The sequence below is a fragment of the Thermobia domestica genome, chromosome 1 (genome assembly GCF_964235325.1).
Source record: "Thermobia domestica chromosome 1, izTheDome1.hap1.1, whole genome shotgun sequence".
Lineage (NCBI taxonomy): Eukaryota > Metazoa > Arthropoda > Insecta > Zygentoma > Lepismatidae > Thermobia > Thermobia domestica.
The window spans coordinates 257,210,619-257,231,371 of NC_137454.1; the positions used below are offsets into that span (position 1 = coordinate 257,210,619).

The 20,753-nt window shown below is 36.1% G+C and overlaps 1 protein-coding gene across 1 annotated transcript in view; it reads right to left on the reverse strand.

Moving 5' to 3' along the window:
• Window positions 1–15,820, reverse strand: part of LOC145660542 (high-affinity choline transporter 1-like) — a 142,219-nt gene extending 126,399 nt beyond the window's left edge. Inside the window, exon 1 of the mRNA XM_081725739.1 lies at window positions 15,617–15,820. The gene's annotated coding sequence lies outside the window, so the exon portion shown is untranslated. The remainder of the gene's footprint in view (window positions 1–15,616) is intronic.
• Between the last annotated feature and the right edge of the window lie 4,933 nt (window positions 15,821–20,753).

Genomic DNA, 20,753 nt, shown 5'->3' on the forward strand with positions numbered 1-20,753 from the left:
AAGCTTACAAATGCCACGGAAACTAAAATCTCTCATCAATACTGCTTGGAATTGTATCAGACACTTCCCGAACTGTTTTCATTATTTCCACATTTAATGCACTGTCATTTCTTCATAGAGCCAATAACATGTCATTCTCATGCAGTTTGAGAATATTACCATGTGTTGAGAATGGTAACTCGTGCTGGTAGTGACAAGTAAAATACTTCGAAGCCAGCGACGAATATCGACGTCAGCTTTAATTTCTTGGGGGCAAAGAGGCAACCGGAAAGCAGGGAAAATTTTGGGACTCGGCTTTCGAAAAAGATAGTCTTATATTACTTGATCTAGATTAAAATATATGTCTGGGGGGGGGGGACGTAGCCACAAGGGGGAGTCTTCACTCTGGCGTTAACACTGCTTCAAGGGTGGTACAGTACTCACATAGTAGTTAAGAAAGAGCTTTATTAGAACACTAGTGCAACTTACTTCTAGTTTACTTTTAATTTCTTCAGAGGCAGACATAAATAAAACCCGATTATAGTTTCATACTTGAAGTAAACGATGCAGCAGAGAATATTATGGATAGGAATAGGAGCAGTGACGACACCAGATGATGGGGGCAAAAGGGCGAGCTTCTTTTCGCTAGCTACGCCTTACACATGCCACAATTTTATATCATTGTTATACTCGCAAAATAATTGGTAATTTATTAATAGTGTTGTCCACGAGACAAAACGAGAAATAAATGTCTCGTCTCGAATATATTTGTCTCGACTCGTTTTGTGAATTTGTATACAAAATTTATGCCTTGATTTTTTCTTAATTGCAGCTACAGGCTACCAGAATTCTTTCACGTAACAAGAAGTTTACGAAGGGTGTAATACAAGTATAACAATATTTATAACATATTAATTATTGCAGTATATTGTGTAATGACTTGCGTATCTTCAATCATTGATAAATGTTATTCATTGTGTTCGTACAATCTATCTATTCATACAATAAATCATGTATGATATACAATAAATCATGTAACATTAAAACAGTGGGAATCTAAGATTTGAATGTACTAGTGTTGCCCGTAAGTCTCGCGAAATTTCTCATCTTGTGTCTTATTTGTCGTCTCGCTCGCCTTATGGGCGACACTATTTATTACTTAACAACCTTTCATACAAAGACTGCAAAGTCAAGTTACGTTGCAAGATATAGGATTTAGATTTCTGGGCTTTCAGCATCTATGGCCATGTTAGCCCGTCATGTTCAAGGTATGACGTCCCTCGGCGAGTACACTATGCGGCCTGGGACCTATATGTTAGGTATCACCCCGACATTTGCTTGGCGTGAATGAGGAAAAATCTGGAAAATCTCATTCAGGATGGTTAGCCTGAAAAAGTTTGTTACACTTTTTGGACCGAGTGCTTCCATCGGGAATCGAAGCTGAGACCGATCGCACAGAAGGCGAGAGCGTTAGCGACTACGCTATGCGGGACTACTACAAGTTACATTGCAATCAATAACAATCAACACTAATACCAAAGACAATAGCAAGAAGCAGGCCAGAGTCTACAGTTAAACGTACCATTCTGATATTTGTTTTGTGGAAGAAAAGAAAATACATTGGAAAAAACCGCAGTAAGTGTGGTCAGCCACTGGATATGAACCCATAACCTACCAATTGAGAAGTACTAACTCTAACCAGCTCCATCATATTGTGAAATATCTTCTTGAAATCATCCCTGCACTTCTGGTTTTACGTAATTTTGCTCCGAAAATTCAAAATAAATAATTATATTAACATATCTTCTTCGTTATATATTTTGTCCTCTCTCTTTATTTAAGGATGTAAGCTGTCTTTTCTAAGAGGAACTGTTCCGACATTGTTACACTTCTGAGAAACGAATGGATTATGAAAGGTGTAACCATAGCTAGTATTGAATGATCAATCACGCATTAAAAATTGCACGCTGCTCAGAACAATTTTTTGATAAAATTGTTCATGGCTCAAATTGAATTGCATACTTTTTTCTTATATTACAAGCACAGATGGTCACAGGAAGAGAGAGGGGTGAAAATTTAACGGCAGTCGAGACAAACACAATATAGTTACAAAATGTGTGTATAAAATTTAATTTATACCAGAATAGCATGTTTTAATCTAGGCTCTCCCCAGAAGGGAAGTACTGGTGATCAGAAGAATGGCGTAAGTTTCAAAGCAGATATTGCTTTCAAGTGGCATAATAATTTAAAGAGTTCCTCAGAACAAGGGCACCCTCTATTACAAATAGTGCATTCACCTACACTACATTGTTTCTTAAACTTTTTAAAAGTAAGAATGACTTTTATTAGAATGTTTTACAGACTACCTTACTCTTATTTTTCCGAATGCGAATTTATCAGTGTTAAGCTTTTATTTAGAGCATATACAAATATACTTATACATTATTTTTTAAAAAGTATTAATTAAAATTTTCTTTATTTAATACTGGTATTAACAGAAGAATGAATATATATATATTAGATTTTTAAATAATTGATGGCTATGAATAATGTTCTATAATGATACATCTATAAAAGGTATTAGAATTTGTATAATATTTACTGGATTGTATAATTTATACCTGTTTGATATTCTCAACTATAGCATGTGACTATATTATTTCTCGTGTCTTATTTGAACTAATGTGTTCAATCTCAGATGACTACAAGAGCAGAAAGCGCTTATATATATATCTATATATATATATCTATATATATATATATATATATATATATATATATATATATATATATATATATATATATATATATATATATATAATCATTCGATTCGATTAATGCAACCGAAGGAAACTTTTTTTTTTTTTAAATTTGTAAGCTGACTGTCCAAATATAGATCTATCTGTTGATTGAAGTATAAATTCGTTAAAGTTTCAGCCGCTACGAACAGAATTCGTTGTCACCTATGTCAAAGTGCTTCGTGCTATTACTTACAATTTCCTTAGGTTCTACGAATTTTTACGCCGAGTGAAAGCTTACGTATACTAATACAGTAAAACCTGTCTTCAACGGACCCTTTATTAAACGGAAAACTGTCTTAAACGGAAATATTTCACGGTCCCATGAATTTTGGAGAACAAAACGTGTAAAAAGTCCCTTCATTAAGCGGAAACTGTGTTACGCGGACAACGGAAAGAAAAATAAACATTTAACGGAAAATTCTGAGTTCCGGACTACAGCGTTTAGATGTTTAGACATTTTGTGAGACATATACATTACACTGTCTGCGATAAAATGTTAGTTCTTTTGTTAAATATTTCTGGACAGTGTTTACCTTTCCCAACCACTACTCATATTCACCCCCACAAATTGTCTTTAATCCCCGCAACTTAATCAAGAATCATACGGAATGTCGGAAAGAAGAAAACGAGATAGAGGAAGAAGAGGAATACGATACCGAGTTCGAAGAAGAGTGTAGAATAAATACATATCAAGATGCTCTCAGAAGTTTAAAGGAACTGAAAAATTTGTCTTACGGAAAAATGATTCTGATTCACTTAGTATAATTTCTCAGGCTAAAGTGTATGCGGAAAGTCAAGCAGCCAAGCAGCAATGTACACAGAAAACCCTGCTTGGCTATTAGAAAAATAAAGAAAATGTGTGCAGAGTACTATATTTTGTATTCATTTTAATTTTTTTGTGTATTTATTCGTAGAAGAAAGAAGTACTGCAATCGAACAATGTACGTAGAGCAATATATTTTCTCAGTATGCCCCTTTATAAGCATGTATTTTTTTAAGAGGAAAGGTCTACCTCCACTAAGCGGAAACCTGACTTTAACGGAAATTTTTGCAAGTCCCGTTCGATTCCGCTAAAGACAGGTTTCACTGTATTATTAAAACTGTATAGGAGGATATTCATATATGTTTGGTCGTAACTCAAAATCTAGTCCACATATTTTAAAATAAACCTTCACCAGTCTTCCCTTTGAACTCTCGGAAGTTTATACACAAAATTCCACCACATTTACATTCCAAGAACTTTAGTAATGACAAAAACAAGGAAAAGTGTGTGAAAATTGAAAAACTTTTCTTTTTAAATTAGCTAACGATTTACATGAAGTAGGTGAAAGTGATTTGTGGGAAGTTGGCTCAGCTTGACTGAGGAAACTCTTATACAAGTGTGTTCATTTATTGATTCTTTTATTCAATTCAACTAGTACATACCATATAGTAGAAGCTTTTTACTTGCTAAAACACAAGGTATTAAAATAATTATTTTGCACCTCTTGAAAGAACAAAAAGGCGTTGATATTGACTTTCTTCAACAAGATAGAACTTCGAAATAATATATGCAAGATCATTTCAATGAAAAGAGATCATAACCTATCGCAGAAGACCGAACTTAAGACAATCATAGAGGCCCCAGAGGCTCAGTGGTAGAGCATTCACATCTGGTATATGGGGTCCCTGGTTCGATCCTAGCTTGCGCTAAGTGAACTTTGTGGTGGAGAAACACCATGTGTGCGGGTTCTCCCGTTTTCTTGAACTTTATTCATTCCACGATTTCAATCATTTCTCATCTTCACCGTGTCCTTTAACCTAGTCGGAATAAGCGTGGGACGTAAAATTTAAGACAATCAAAGCATAAATGCTCTTTTTAACGTGTCATACTTTTCCTACAATCACTTAGAAACAATTTTACATCTTTTGTCAAATGTTTTCAATCGCCATTTTGTAACTACAGTTTTAAAATTTCATTTTAAACAAAAGCATGTAATCAACATCCTGTTCACATTTGTTACAGTAAACAAAAATAGAGAGAAAAGAAAAATAAATAATAAAATAATCCATTCGGATATGTATAACTTTCCTGCTGGTAATATAATTGGTCAAACGATATTCTACAGTTCCTCAATATTTACCCATTGACTAAGGAAGAAAATTAATTTTAATAGTACTAATGCAGTATAACATATAAGGAACTAAGTCACATAGATCAGAATATTAAAATATGTTTTGTATAAGCAATATTTGCAGAGATGAGGTCTAATCATGACAGATGTAAGGAGAGGATGGTGCCATGCTTATACTCAATTGCTGTCTTTGTCCTTTGGAGATTAGGAATATGTTAGTAGTAGTATGTTAAGCTATAGTTCTTTTTATACCTGAGTCGTACTATAAGTAAGATTAGTGTTTCAAAGTACGAGAATACAAATTATTCTGTGGGCCGAAAAACTTTTTTTTTTTTTTTTTTTTTTAAATTTCGATTGGCCGGGTTGCGGAAAGGTTGCCTCGTGTTAGTGGTAGTCTACACAGAAAATTTGGATTTTTTGGTCAACCCTTCCTTTGTCTCATGGGACTTAAATGCTTTTGTAGTTGCGACAATGCAACCCGCACGGCACTACGAAGAAAATTGTACTGCACAACTGTAACTTTTGTTTCTTTTTCACACTGAGATTCTGAGGCTGAAAATAAAACAGAAGATAAAATTGAGATGCAATGTTGTTCCTATGTGGTTAAAAATTATAATCAACTAGCAGCGTTCACCCCGCTTCGCTGGGGTCACCCCGGAACGCAATAAACCATGTTAATTAGATAATTTTTACTTTTTCGCTTTCAAGTGATATGATAAAAACCATAGTAGATTGCAGTAAATGTTAACATTATATCGCCTGTCATTTATGTTAACCCGCCGAGTGACACGGTCATGCGGGTTGCATATAAATACGTTTATTTTTACCTATGATGAACTAACAAAGGATTTGTACGTTATGGACACTTGAATGGTCAATTATCTCAAGACACTGGTAATTAAAAATTAAAGTGATATGATAAAAACCATCTAGGGTCCAAATCCTAATAACCCCCCAAAAATGAAAGAAATTGGTTCAGCCGTATTAGCGTGATGAGGGAACAAAGGATTTGTGCGTTCTCTTTTATATATAAGATTAGACGAAGACATTGTATTGATGTTTTCAAATACATTATGAATATAGATCATGAAAAGTTCTTGATAAACCTTCCCTTGTAGCTCTTAGCTCGTCTTGGCACATATACTTCGAAACTCCCCAGAACCCACCACAAGGAGGTGGCTGCCAATCGAGTTCCACCCGCGCACCCACTTGCTTCCGTTTTTTGGCTCATTTACATTTGATAGTTCTGCTGGGATTCCAACTTTTGCATTTTTTTCTTGGATACTCTAATTTTGCCATGATAAAGCCATCTCTTCGATCCGCTCCACACACTAATGTTGACGCTTCTGTAACTACTTTTATCATCCTCTTCACCGCTTGCGTATGGCACGGAAAACATCTAATTTCCTCAGAAGCTGTAGCGGCCGTTCTATTTTCTTCTATCTGGCTCGAAGAAAATTCTCTTGTTAATGGTGGCTCGCTGACGTCCGTTGAAGAGTAATCGATCATCTCATGATATTTACTTGCGTCTAATTTACTTTCGGATCAACAAATTGACGTAGACTTAATCTCTTTCTCTGTCGACACTTTTTTATTATTCTACATCCTAAAGCTCGGATGTCCTGGTTCCTGTCGATGATCATGGCCAACAACAAGTTTTCCGGATGGGCAAAGTAAGCGTTGGAGCTAATCACAATATACAGTATTCTTCTTCATTCCTCTGGAAGAAAGGATGCAGATCGAGGGAGTAGCCATAAGGGTCGCGTCTCGTTGCTGAGAGAAGAATTTCGCTTTATTTCAAACCAAACTTGTGCAAATACTTTGCTGACATACTGTGCAAGTCAACGAAGTGCTTCATCGGGATTTTCGTTGCAAATATATAATCGGAGAATGCGAGAAGCTATCAACCATTGGGACATGACAATTGGTCTAGGCTTTTTTTTTTTTTTTTTTTTCAGAACGTCTGGTGGACACAAACCTTCTGAAGCGGCTCGGCAAATGTTCAAACGGTGTTGCTGATCGTTACTGAAATCTTTTATTACAATTCTGTCAGGTCAGACAGGCAGCGAAAGACCCAGGGCGCTCGACTATGTATAAAATTATAATGTTTCCGACTTCTAATAAAACAATGCTTTACGTATTATTATTATTATAGTCATGTATATTGTAGGTAAATAATATTTTCTATTATTGCCCAGTCAATTTCAAAATTACTTGATTATTTCCTTTATAGTATAAACAGGTCTAAAAGAAATTGTTCACTATATACGTAAAAAAAAGTTGCAATGTAAGGTTGACAACATATTTTCACGCTATATATGAACATGAATTGAAACATAAAAATACAATTTTTCGTCTATTTGATTATAATTTTTAACAACATCGGAACAATATCGCATCTCTTTTATGTTGCGTTTTATTTTCAGCCTCAGAATGCTTCAGTGTGAAAAACAACCAAAAGTTATAGCTGTGCAGTACAATTTTCTTCGTAGTGTTGTGCGGGTTGCACAGTCGCAGCTGTAAAAATATTCAAGTCCTAGAGGCAAAGGAAGGGGTTGACCCGAAAAAATCCAAATTTTCAGTGTAAAGTAACACGAGGCAACTTTTCCGCAACCCGGCCAATCGAAAATCAAAACCAAAATAGCTGTGCAGCACAATTTTCTTCGTAATGTCATGCGGGTTGCATAGTTGCAGCTATACAAATATTCAAGTCAAATGAGGCAAAGGAAGGGGTTGGCAGAAAAAATCCAAATTTTGTGTGTTGACTACCATTAACATGAGACAACTTTTCCGCAACCCGGCCAATCGAAATTAAAAAAAAAAAAAAAAATCGGCCCACCCTTCCGTGTATTCCGGATTCGAAAACTATCGGAAAGGAAATTACGTAACTATTAAAATGAAATCCATTTCATAACGTCCCACGATTATCTCATATAGGCTCAAGGATACGGACGATTAAAGAAAGTAGAAGAGTATGGGAAAATTGGCCAAATGAAAGTTTCGGAAGAACGGAAAAATCTAGAGGAAATACACAGAATGCACCACAAACTCTACAGGACCACAGACCCAGAACCTCTCGATCAGAAACGAGGATTTGTCTCACTCAATTACCTTGTCCTCAATGTAGCTAACATTGTTATCAATAATTAAGTGGATTTTTATAAACCTAAAGCAATTTTCTACGTGAAATAATATTTTTTAGGACTATTATAAAAGAAGAAAAATACGGCCTGTCCAATGTGCTAACATCTTACGCTCTGGCCTGTATTCTCTGACATTTTTTTTTTTTCTCTCCTCAATGAAGAGGAAATCTACAGCTAGCACCTTAGGCGATTTTCTAAGGTCATGCTACTTCCTGGATAATCAATCTCGAACACACACTACACTCTGTGCGATTTCTCGGGTTGTGTAGCAGAATGGACATTGACATCCATCAACATATAAATTCTGACTGAACAGAATGACCAACATAAGGAAATGTATAAGTTTTCTATTAAATCGTGTGCAAAACTAACGAGCAAAATATAACCCTCGAGACATTAGTTCAGACGATAAACTTATTAGTTCAATCTTGAGGCGATTGAAATAAACAATATTAAAATCTTATATATATATATATATATATATATATATATATATATATATATATATATATATATATATATATATATATATATATATATATATACGATTTTTCTTTTGAATGAGAGTACGTTATAATAGTCACATGAAATCATAAAAATACGAAAAAGAAAAAAAATCAATAACATGGAGACAGCATAGCAGTCTTCGTAAAGCTGAAGAGAAAATCAGTAGCTAGTGTGTTCTAATCCCACCTAATGCGTTTCTCACTATTTAGTTCGTCATAATACATTTCTTAGTGTATTTACCATTTACTGTATAACTGTGTGATACAAATTCAATTGTTTTTCTTTAGTAAATAAATCTAAATTAGTAAATAGCACATAGGTTTATGTTAACCCATTTGTGAAAATATTGTATTAAGTCTAGTCGAATATTGCTTGTAATAAGAGGATAATAACTGTAATTAAAGAATGGGGGAACGGTGGCTCAGGTGTAGAGCGTTCATCTCTGGTGCGAGGGGTCCCGGGTTCGATCCTAGATCACATGAATTTGTGGTAGATAACGTCGTGTCCGTGATTTTCCTCGTGATCCTTCCACGTCCTCATTCCATTAATTTCTTATATATCGGTGCCACTCCAGTAATCTATCGATACTTCGACTATCAAATTCTATTAAGGGTCTTAACTACAGCGAAATTAAACTACCGCTAATTTTAGAGATTTTCTGTAATATCTTCAAAACAAATAAAAATATTCGAAAAGCAGAAACGTAGTGAACTAGACAAAACTATTTTGCATGTGATACCTTCACCACAATTCAACTATATGGTTTTGGTATGCCGCTATTTACAGAATCCGCAAAAAATGCCAAATCTACCTACAGTTGCAAATCGAAAGCAGATAGATGAGTTGTGATAACGCCATCACATGCAAAACCGTATTCTATAGTTCACTACGTTTCTGCTTTTCGAATATTTTTATTTGCTTTGAAGATATTACAGAAAAACTCTAAAATTAGCGGTAGTTTAATTTCGCTGTAGTGAAGACCCTTAATCCGTTTAGGTTCTAGATACGTATGAATAAAGAAATTTACAGATACACATATCCACGTAGTGGAAACACTTCCTTTCTTTTAGCTTCTCAGCAATGAGGTAATATATATATATATATATATATATATATATATATATATATATATATATATATATATATATATATATATATATATATATATATATATATATACTATCAAACACGTAAGAAGCATATTTCTTTCCTAGTTCCTTACTCTACTTCCTACTGCCATACGGCGCTTCATCGTGTATTCCTTGACCAACCTTAATTTTTGACCAATAGAAATGGTGCCTAAGCATATAATTTAACTATCTCGGTGCATGATATCGTTGACTGCGAAACACATAATTATAGTACAGAAGAGGTTTCTAATCTTGCGTCCTTCAGCCATACGTAGAAAACTATTTAGTAATGGCAGACAAAACACTATGTAAACAAATTATCTACGAGCAAACATTCATAGTCAAGTTGTCAAAGAGATACACAACACAACACAAACTTGATAGTAATAAAGCAGTCATCTCTGGTGCGTGTGGTCCTTGGTTCGATCCCAGCTCATACCAAGTGAACTTCATAGTAGGCAAACAGTGCGCGTACGTTTTCTCGGAGTTCTTTCTCCTCCCCCTGCATTTTCTTCATTCCATCGTTTCATTTATTATCAACAACATAGTCTCCTTTAGCCTCGGAGTACATTCACCAAATGTTACTGTAGAATTTTGTTTTTATTTCATTCAACATAAATCTGAGGAGTTTGAACGAAGAAAATAAAATGCGCAACTGCTTTCCGCTGGCAGAGTGTTTCAATTTCTATCACTAACTAGTCTTTCACAAAATTTCTCTCCAAAGTAACCAGCTCAGTTAATACAGGGTGTTCGGGTAATCGCTCAACCCGGACTTTGGAGCATCAAAACTTTTGAACCTCAAATGTGAATGACATGAAACTGCCACTCACGGAAAGCCTGTACGTGTAGGTATTTTTGAGATATTGACCATGAGGACAAGATTCGACATTTATCCTCACGAATGTCAGAACACACGAAGATGATTATTTTCTTTTTCGAGATGTGAAAAATCACGAACGGGAGGTAGATGAGGCATTGTTTGTGAACAGGGCGGGACTATATCGTTCTTGAACAAGAACGACACATTGGCACCAGATACAGATATCCTACAACCGTGATAACGACTTGTCGTGAAAAAAAAATCATTTCTGGCATTATGGTGAAATATGGCAACACTGACGATACCAGTCAGTGTACGGATGAAATGTTACAAACAAGAAACTTGCAAATCATCGAGGAATCATCGCTAGAGACAGGTAGATTATTACTTTTCCTCAATGATTTGAAGTTGATATTAAGAGGTATCAAATTCCGGTTTTGAAACTCCGAAATAATGGTGTTCGCAGCCGGCACATTAAACCTACATCACTCAGAGTCAGGGGCGCACCCACGGAGGGTCCACCGGGTCCAGACCTCCCAACTTTGTAATTCAACATACATTTTTACACTTTCTCAATATAACTAGAATCGTTTAACAAAGAAATTATTGATGCAGCATGAAAACTTGGTGTTACACTTCATTTGCACTCTTTCCCTTATAAAAACATTCAAGTTCTATCATTATCTTCCCTGAAAGTATAAATGGGAGGATTTTACAATTACTCATCGTCTTTTCGGGTGAACAATAATACCCGTTCAATACTAGTGGTGCCTTGAAGTATTGTTCCCCCAAAGCTTGGACCCCCAAAAACTCAGAGCTCCCCAAAGTTTGAATCCCGCCCCAACAAAAGTTTTGGGTGCATGCCTGCTCAGTGTACACCATCTGGACAGCCAGAGCACCTCATGGACTGTGAGATAAAAAAAAAAAAAAAAAAAAAAAAAAAATCTTATGCTGAAGGATCAAAACTTTGTTAGGTACACAATAAACACCTTAAATAGATGTTTGATTGTTTATTTATTAGAGCTTAGCGTCCGTTTTCAACACCGAAGTTATATGAAATGTGGACCTATGTCTAAGGTGGAATCCGAAATAGCGTAATGGCATGAATGTTCACCTACCGGCAATCGAATCTAGGGCCTCATGAACCAAAAGTGCGCGCGCTAGCCACTATACCAGCGGGGAAAGATGCAGTTTGTAGAATAGGAAGATTCATAACTAGTAATAACGACGGAGATGAGAAGGAGGTTGAACTTTCTACACAGAAGAAAGACAAAAGATACGTCTTTTCAGGATCAAGGTTCATGCCTCATTATAAACTTTCTACACAGAAGACAAAACTGACTATTTCCACTTTTTAATACAGAACATTTCTGATGCGGTAGTAAGCGTGGGCAAGAGATCTACACGTACACCCTATGCCTAGGGAAGAGAGTTTTGTAAATTTATGTACAAAATTAATGCCTTAACTTAAAAAAAATCGTTTAAAACATAAAATCTATCCGCGTCATAACAGGTCCAAGAAAAAAGTGATATAACAACATTTAAAACATATTTATTATTGGTGTATATTGGGTAATGACTGCATATCTTTAAGTGCTGGAAAATGCTCTTCCCTGTTCTTACAATCACTTTATCAATTTATAATTTTTTGCCCGTCCGTCTGATAATAAGTATCAGAGCAAAAATAGTAAGAAATATCGAGTTTTTTTTTTTCAATCGATTCAGCGACCCAAGAATTGGTTCCATTTTTTCCGTTAACCCTCTATTCATACCGAAAGTGGATCAAGCGAACACTTTCCGGTTTCAACGTTTATCACCACAGAACAAAAACAGCAATAGATAATAACAAATTGTTTTCTGCAATTGATCAGCGTCTCAAGAGAAAATAGAGTCACAATCAGCAACACCACGGAAACCGGAAGTGATTGAAATTTACTAGTATTTCCGATTTCAATATTGATTTCATTAGAGCAAAAGCGGTCGAGTAATAGCCTTTTTGGGGGGGCAGGGTTCTAGAACGCAGATCTGCCTGTAATAAAGACAGAAAACAACGTGCCCTGCGTGACTCTTACCCGCCTTCACTCGCTAACGCTCGCTCGGCAATACTATGTGGATTAATTATTAAACTTTGGTACAAAAAGAAACAAACCTAGTTTCTGGAGACCTGTGTTCTAGAACCTTCCCCATTGGCCCGCATTCCAATTAAGTCGTAGTAAGGAAAACAATCCTAACTCTATGTAAAACTACATGAACTGACTGACATATTATAATGGGTATTTCCGGTTGACGTAGAAAATTGAAATTTGGCATGATTGTAGCTTTCCACGACAAACCGACAGGAAAATTGCCAAAAGTGAATATAATTAATTTTTAGAGGGTCTAAACGGGGATGAAGAATTTCCCCATGTTACTTAAATTGGTCATTTTTTGGACTTATAATCTCATGTTTTAGGTACTTGGAATTAGAATAAAATCTTGAAATTCGGTATACTTGTACGCTTTCGTTAGCATTACATAAGTATATCAGTAAAAATAAAAGCTTCCAACTTTAGAGTGGTTTTATGTGAATCTGAAAAATCTATCCCATGTTATTTATATGGGACATCTCTTACACCCCAAAATTATTGGGTACTTCCTGTAGGACTACAATTTGAGATGATTGTTAGCTTTTAGGGACTATCCGATAGAAAAATTGCCAAAAGTATTTTTTTTTTATTTTTAGAGGGTCTAAAGAAGAGAGGAAGAAATTCCCCATGTTACTAAAATGGGCATTCTTTTTTTTTTTGTCCTATAATCTCATATTTTAGGTAGGTGGAATACAAATTCAAATTCGGTATGCTTGTATGTTTTCGTTATCGTTACCTAATTAAATCAGTAAAAAAAAAAAATCCAACTTTAGAGTGGTTTTATGGGGAACTGAAAAAATTTTTCCCATGTTATTTATATGGGAGTCTTTTACATTCCAAAATGTTTAGGCACTTCCGGCAGGATTAGAATGATGAAATTTGGCATGAACGTAGCCTTCCCGGGCTAACCTACATGAAAATTACCAAAAGTGGATATTTTTAATTTTTAAGGGGTCTAAAGGTGATGAAGAAATTCCCATGTTATTTAAACAGGCGTTTTCTTGGGTTACAAAATCTTATCTTTTAGATAGTTGAAATAGGAAAAGAAACTTGAAATTAGGTAGAATTGTGGGTTTAAGAGGTGCGAGGCTGTAGGCCGAGTAAAGGCAGGGGTCAGGGGACGAAGACCCCAGCTGGGCCAAATTGAGGAAATGTAATTAAAGAGCAAATGCGCGAAATTCACTCTTGCTGCGAAGGATGAAACATAAGAGGGTTATATTCTTGATTTTATTCCTCTACTATAACCAATCAAATACATTACTTCAAGTATTGAATTCTGATAGTTTGAAAGTCTACGGTAGTTTCACACTGTGAAACTACACTTACTTGATTTCTTTCTTGCTTTCTTCTTTCTTACATGAATCCCGTAACACTAATTTTTGAGGTCTAAGATTGGGTGAGCTAGTGTTGACGAGGCTCGAGAATGTCTCGTCTCGAAAAAGAGACGAGAAATGTCATATTTTTTGTCTTGAATTTGAAAATTCACTTCTCGTCTGGAGGGAAACATTACCAGGGTGTATTAAGGCAATATTATTTGCTTCATAAATTATTCTGTAATTTATTGGTTGATTTGGAGTTTAGCTTTCTGTTCAGCACTGAGGCTATATGAACAGACTTTCTTCCAGAAAATATTTTCCGGAGCTTGGGCGAGGGCAGAATCAAAATATGAGGAGGATACATTGGAACACCATTTGCAACAGAACGTGCGTATCACAGGTGACACATTCGCTATTTGTCTTACTTAGCTCCAAGGAGGAGCAATACTTCATCCCTGGAAGTATGCCGGAAGAAACACTGTATAGTCTGTGAGACAAAAACATAGCTTAACGTAGGATTTGAATCACATGAGCTCTCACTGAAAATCGAACTTGGATCTCCCGCGCCAAAGGCACATACGCTAATCATATAGCAACGAGGGAGTTATTATTTAATCGTCATAACTCTTCCATTGGTCATGCATGAACAAGGGGTAACTTAGTTTTTCTAACTTATGAAGGGCGTTCACCAGCCGGAGAGAACACGTTCAATCGAATGATGGACTTAATCGCATCAACTTCAAACTGCTCATCTTTCTTAACCACAGCCCGTCATTTAAGTCATAAGGGGACTAAATGAAAATATATCCACTACAAAAACTGAAACAGGTTAACTGCAGTACATGATAGTGTATTCTCTTTAACTTGAACGTATCTGTGTGATCTGTATTTCAGCACTTCATAAAGTGGTAATTTGTGTAAGCTCATCAGTTTTTATGGAGCTAAGGATGGCCAAATTATACCTTTTTCCACCTGAGAATTCAGGGACTTCGGCCTTCTATTATCACTATGGCCTTAGACTCGTAAGTAGTCACAAAAACATTTAAATTAGCAAACAAGTAAGAATAAGGGGCTAAGAAATGTGTGTAGACCAGAAATCCGTATAAATAGTTTGGATTTAAGATTCTACATAGATATTGTGGACAAACTTTAGCATTAGGACTAAATATAAGTAGATACATGCAATAATGATCCGACTCTGTATTTGAAATACACAGGACGAATTCAATTTTGACTCTCCCCACAGTAACTATACCTGGGAAACTGGTGGGCATAATCTTCATTGGACTATACGTCAAAAGCGGGATTTTGAAAAACCTGCTAGCCGAAGTATTTTGTTCCTTTTAAACCTGTGTTATTATGCCATTGTATATTTGTTTTGACAAGTGTTCTATATGGATTATTAACATAATTAAAAAAAAAAGGCCAGCAGGAAGTTTTGCTTCATTTTCTCAAAATTGGCTACACGGAATGTTCCCCCCCTCTTCAAATGACATGGTTAATTAATAATAGAATAGTGGAATAGCTAAGCCGGGCAGCCGAAGTCTTAGTTTGTAAAGGGGAATTAAATATATCAAAATCATGATTGCTTTATGATCAAATGTTAAGTATAACTTGAAATTTCTTAAGGTCTCACACAATTTTATTTTCCCTATAAGTATATTTTAAAAGAGTACTAACCTGATGCGGTTCTTTGGCACCAACAAACTTATATTCGCGCGTTCTCCTTCTCGTTTGCTTACTTCGCGTTTCCGACACACACTATAGTCATTTTACCTTTCACAACACAACACTATGGCCATCTATCTGTAGAAAAAACAACTCCAACAAATGAAAATAATAACAAGGAACTTTACAGACCATAACATAGTGTTACCTGGTCGTCGCAATCACATCACATGACCTGTGACGCAACACCTTGTATTGTTTTTTTTTTTTTTTTTTTAAACTTTAGAAGGTGAGCACGTAAGGAGGGGAAATTACTGCAAAACCAAAACAGAACAAGATTTTGTTGTTCATCATGCTCTTACCTAACGTAAGTAGTGATGAGAAGTGGGAATATTCCCGGTGGGAAGGAAAATAAAAAATGGGAATATTCCCTGATTTTTTCCCTGGCTTATAAATTCCCGGGAAGGAATTTATTTCCATTTCTTTATTTTATCTTCCAAATTATAAGATCCATATGAGTAATTGCTTTATTTTCATTTATTATGATTTACTTCTAGTTTTTAAGTAATTTGGAGATTAACAAAATTAAAATTCGTTGACTGTTGTACTTTATATAACTAATAATATGACTTTTTAAGTTCCATTTTCATTTGCACTAAAAAGTAGCAAAGTACCAATTTACAAATGATGAAAAGGAACCAATTTTTAAAGTAATGTAGAAATTATGTATAAATTGATATGAAATGTTATTAATACACCCCGAACCACCGTTAGTAATAGACGTCGGTGTGTTTCCTGTCTGACTCGAATTTCTGAAGAAGTACTCGGACTTCTCTTAAATGTGAATTAATGCATGAAATTCCGAGAAATAGGTAGGAAGAAAGGCCGTGTGTGGCAGTGTTACGTGCAAAATTATAAAGATAAGTCAGTGTCTTGGAAATATTGTGAACTTAAATACTGTATGTATGTGAAAATGTTGAAAAATTGTGAGACATGTGTCTTCTGGAAGTAACCCAACCTAATTTGTTTATAACATTTAAAAATGTATTATGTTTATAACATCAGTAGTAGAATGAAGTTTAGAAAATCCACTTATATAATAATTTAAACTGTTTAGCGGTTTAAAAGTATGTGGACTTGCTATACCATTTTACTCACATATTTACTTGCACAGAACATATTGCAAGTAAATATACATTGATGAATACTCTCTAAATATAATAAAATATTAATAAAATAACATATCGTTCAGAATATACATTTTAAAGACTTCTCTGGGGACAACAGTAATAATATATTGTCATATAAAAACGAATTTAACTTAGAAATCATAATATAGTAATAGAATGTAATTTTCTTTGTGATTGTACAAAAATTACCGGAAAATTCCCATTTTTGGGAATCTTTCCGGGAATATTCCCAGGGAATATTCCCGAAAAATATCTTCCCGGGAATTTACCCATCACTAAACGTAAGTGCACTTGTTTTCAAGAGCTTCGTGAACCCTCTAATTCGGCGATAAGGACAGAAGAAAACCGCTGGCAATTAATACTTTAACCCTTTCAGCCTATTTTCATGGATATGTACACTCATGTCCAAAATGATTGTCGCATACCTATAACTGTCTTCTTGTAAGAATATAATTTGATAATGATGTTGCAGGACACCTTTAATACTGATACTATGTGTATAATCGGGAAATGTATATTTGTGGTAGATTGCATAGGAAAAGAATTATAAATACGAAAATTAGAATGAGTAAAACAAAATGTTGCTAAATGGAGCAGAAAGTTTTGTTTTCGTTTTATTGTTCTTATTGCTCTTTTGACATGAAATTTGTGACATACATGTCTTTACCGATTATATACATATTAACATTATAAGAAATACCGGGCGAGTTCGTTATCAAACTACATTCCTAGACAACATAGACATGCGACAATAATTTTGGACTCCGGGTTGCATTGTATATTGGACATCTTGTATAAAGGTAACCAAGAACGTTCTGTCATTTTTTCACCTACCACTTTCGAATATCGATACGTCACCTAAGACATACCTGGAAGATCAAAAATAGTCCCCATCAGCATCGACGACATTCTGCCAACATTCTGGAAGGCCATAAACTTCATTGGAGTAGAACCTGGTGGACCGTGAAGCGAAGAAAGTATTAAATGCATTTTGCACCTCTACTAGGGTTTTAAACTGGCGTTCTCTAAGGTGATTATCCAAGGAATGGAACAGGTGATAATCGGACGGTGCAATGTCTGGAGACTATGGCATATGCAATAATGTTTCCCATCTAAGGCTTAGAATGAAATTCCGGGTCATCCTAGCCACGTGGGGGTTTGCGTTGTCCTGTAACAGGAGGCTCCTTGCGACTCAGAAATGCTGGCTCGAGAGTTTTAAGTTTTTCTTCAACACGTCTCAACTGTTGACAGTATGCAGTTGCATTGATGCTCTGGTCGGGTTGTAGCAGTTCCCAATGAATGATTAGTCCACTAAACGAGCAGTCCACTAAACAGACAGAAAAACCTCCTTCTAGTGCAGTGCTGGTTTCGGTTGTTTTGAAACCAGTTCATGGGATGCTAACCAATGATGACGGCGCCGTGGAACTTTGTACAGGACCCACTTCTCTCACATGTCCATACACTGTCCAGAAATGGCTCCTTCCTCAGACGAGACAGCAAAAAAAGACAGATGTCTGCTGGCGTTGCCTTCTGGCCCGGAGACAAATCATGTGGGACCCATCGACCCAACTTAAGTGCTTCCCAACTTGATGGACGTGCTGTCGAATGGTTTTTCCACTTACACTGAATTGTACTCCCAGTTTCTCGCATGTCTGGTTACTGTTCGCCTCAATTACTGTCTTAAAATCTTCATTTTCGCTGCTTGTACATTGTTTCTGTTTGTACACGTCTTCCGATAAGTGGTTCGTCTTCGAGTGTTTCGTCACCGTCCTTAAACTTGTTAAATTACCGCTGCAGTGTCCGCGTAGTCACGACACCCTCATCAAGGGCCTGGACTATCTTCCATCCCGCTGCAGCGGCGTTTGACCCCAGTTTGAACTCGTAGAGCATACACGCTCTTATGACACTCTGTGGAGGTCCCATGTTCACTATGTCCTTACGTAAGCTCATGGTGTAACTAAACTGCCACAACCAGATAGTATGTTGGATATACCCACACCAACAACTGACCTTCGCCCTATCTCCATTCGCATTCAACTCACGGTGTGAGGGCCAATTGAACACAGACCTCCACAAAAAGCGACAGAACTTTCTTGGTACCTTTATAGAATGGTTCGGTTTTGTTTAAGAACTGTTGAGCCTTGTTTGGGTTCAGAACTGGTTTGTTCGGGTTCATTTCAATATTTAAAATCGACGGAAATTCATTTTGCGTTATTAGGAACCGTTCACCCAGAGATTATAATAAGGCTGTGTTATGTTTTTTTTTCATAACTTTATTCAGATTAAAATTATTTCAATGTTAATGAAACAATTGAGGGTTCGTATTCTGTAGGTACTTTTACTTGTGCTTTGAAGATTGGAATAAAACTTGTAATATAAGTTGGAAGACAACTTTATGACATTTGCGGATTTAGGAGAGATACCCTGGAAGTGGGCGGCAATTACTTGAAGAGTGGATGCTATTCCAGGAGAAGCTACGTTTAGAATGAAACGTTCAACTCATCCTGCAATGACTGGGGGGACCATGCTTTACGCTCTGTATGGGGAATATATCGTGGTGTTATAGTATCAGGTAACCAAGATAGTTCGTGCTGTGTTTGAGAACAGTTACTATTGTCTCTTGAGTGTGGTCAAATCGATTCTAACGACGTTATATGTTTACATTCATTTCAAACGTTTTTTAGTAGAGAGTTGTTTAATGCAACGCTCGTTTCGCTATCGTTTTTTTTTAGAAAGCGCAATCTTCGAGAGAGCATGCCTTTGGAAAGGAAGATTTTGCGAAATTTTTGCTTTACGAGTACAAATTAGGAAACAAAGATGCAGAGCCCGCTAGATGAATATGCTTCGAGTTTAGAGGGACGTCAGTGAGTGAACGGACTGCTCAAAAGTGGTTCAGCTCAGGCCTGTAGCCAGCCCAAAAATGTAGAGGGGTCCGGCTGAAGTTAGGGAGCCCGATCCAACCATATTATAGTTCATCACCATATTATAGTTCATCACCATATTATAGTTCATTTGCAAGCCTACCGTGAAAATTTTAGAGAGGCAGCAAAAATGTAGGGTGGCCCTAGACCCCCCAGGATACGGGCCTGGTTCAGCTGCTTTTCTTCCAAGACGAGAGCCTTGAAGAAAAGCATCGTGTTGGTCGTCCACCCTCCTTCAACAAAGTCCAGCTGGAGGATGAAATCAAGGAGAATCCTCATCGAACTTTGCAGGAGCTGGCACACAGGATTGAAGTATCCCTTTCGATCACACCTTCATAACCTTGGGATGACATGAAAGCTAAGCAAATGAGTTTCTCATGTCCTGTCCGGGGGAAACGTGCTTAACGGTTAAACATCTGCTTGCCGTTGCTGTCGCACCATAATAAAGCCTCGTTCCTGCATCAAATCTTGTCATATGATGAAAAATTGATCATGTATGATAATTGGAAGAGGAAACATAATTGTCCGACTTCTTGTTCGCTCTCATTGGCTGCTAAACCGGACATTCAATAAAAAAAGCTAATGCTATGTGTTTGGTAGACCAGCGCTGGCAGAGTTCACTATGAAATGAATATCTAGAAAGCAGAAAAACCATAATAGCTGAGGTCTATTCGTCTCGATTGCAAAGAGTTTCAGCTGCACTGCTCCAGAAGCGGTCAGCACTGGTCAACAGAAGAGGAGTTCTCCTCCTCCACGATCTTGCCAAAGCTCACACGGCAAAAGCTACTAAAGAGTAGTGGCGGCTCGTGCTTTGAATTTTAGATGGTGCACAATATATGATCTCGTTTTTCATTATTATTAATATTATTATAAATAATGACAATTTAATAATAATAATAATAATAATAATAATAATAATAATAATAATAATAATAATAATAATAATAATAATAATAATATAATAAGTATAAACAATAATAGCGATTTCTTCATGGTATACTTCTAACATGCAATGGAGAAGCTCATTTTGTATGATTT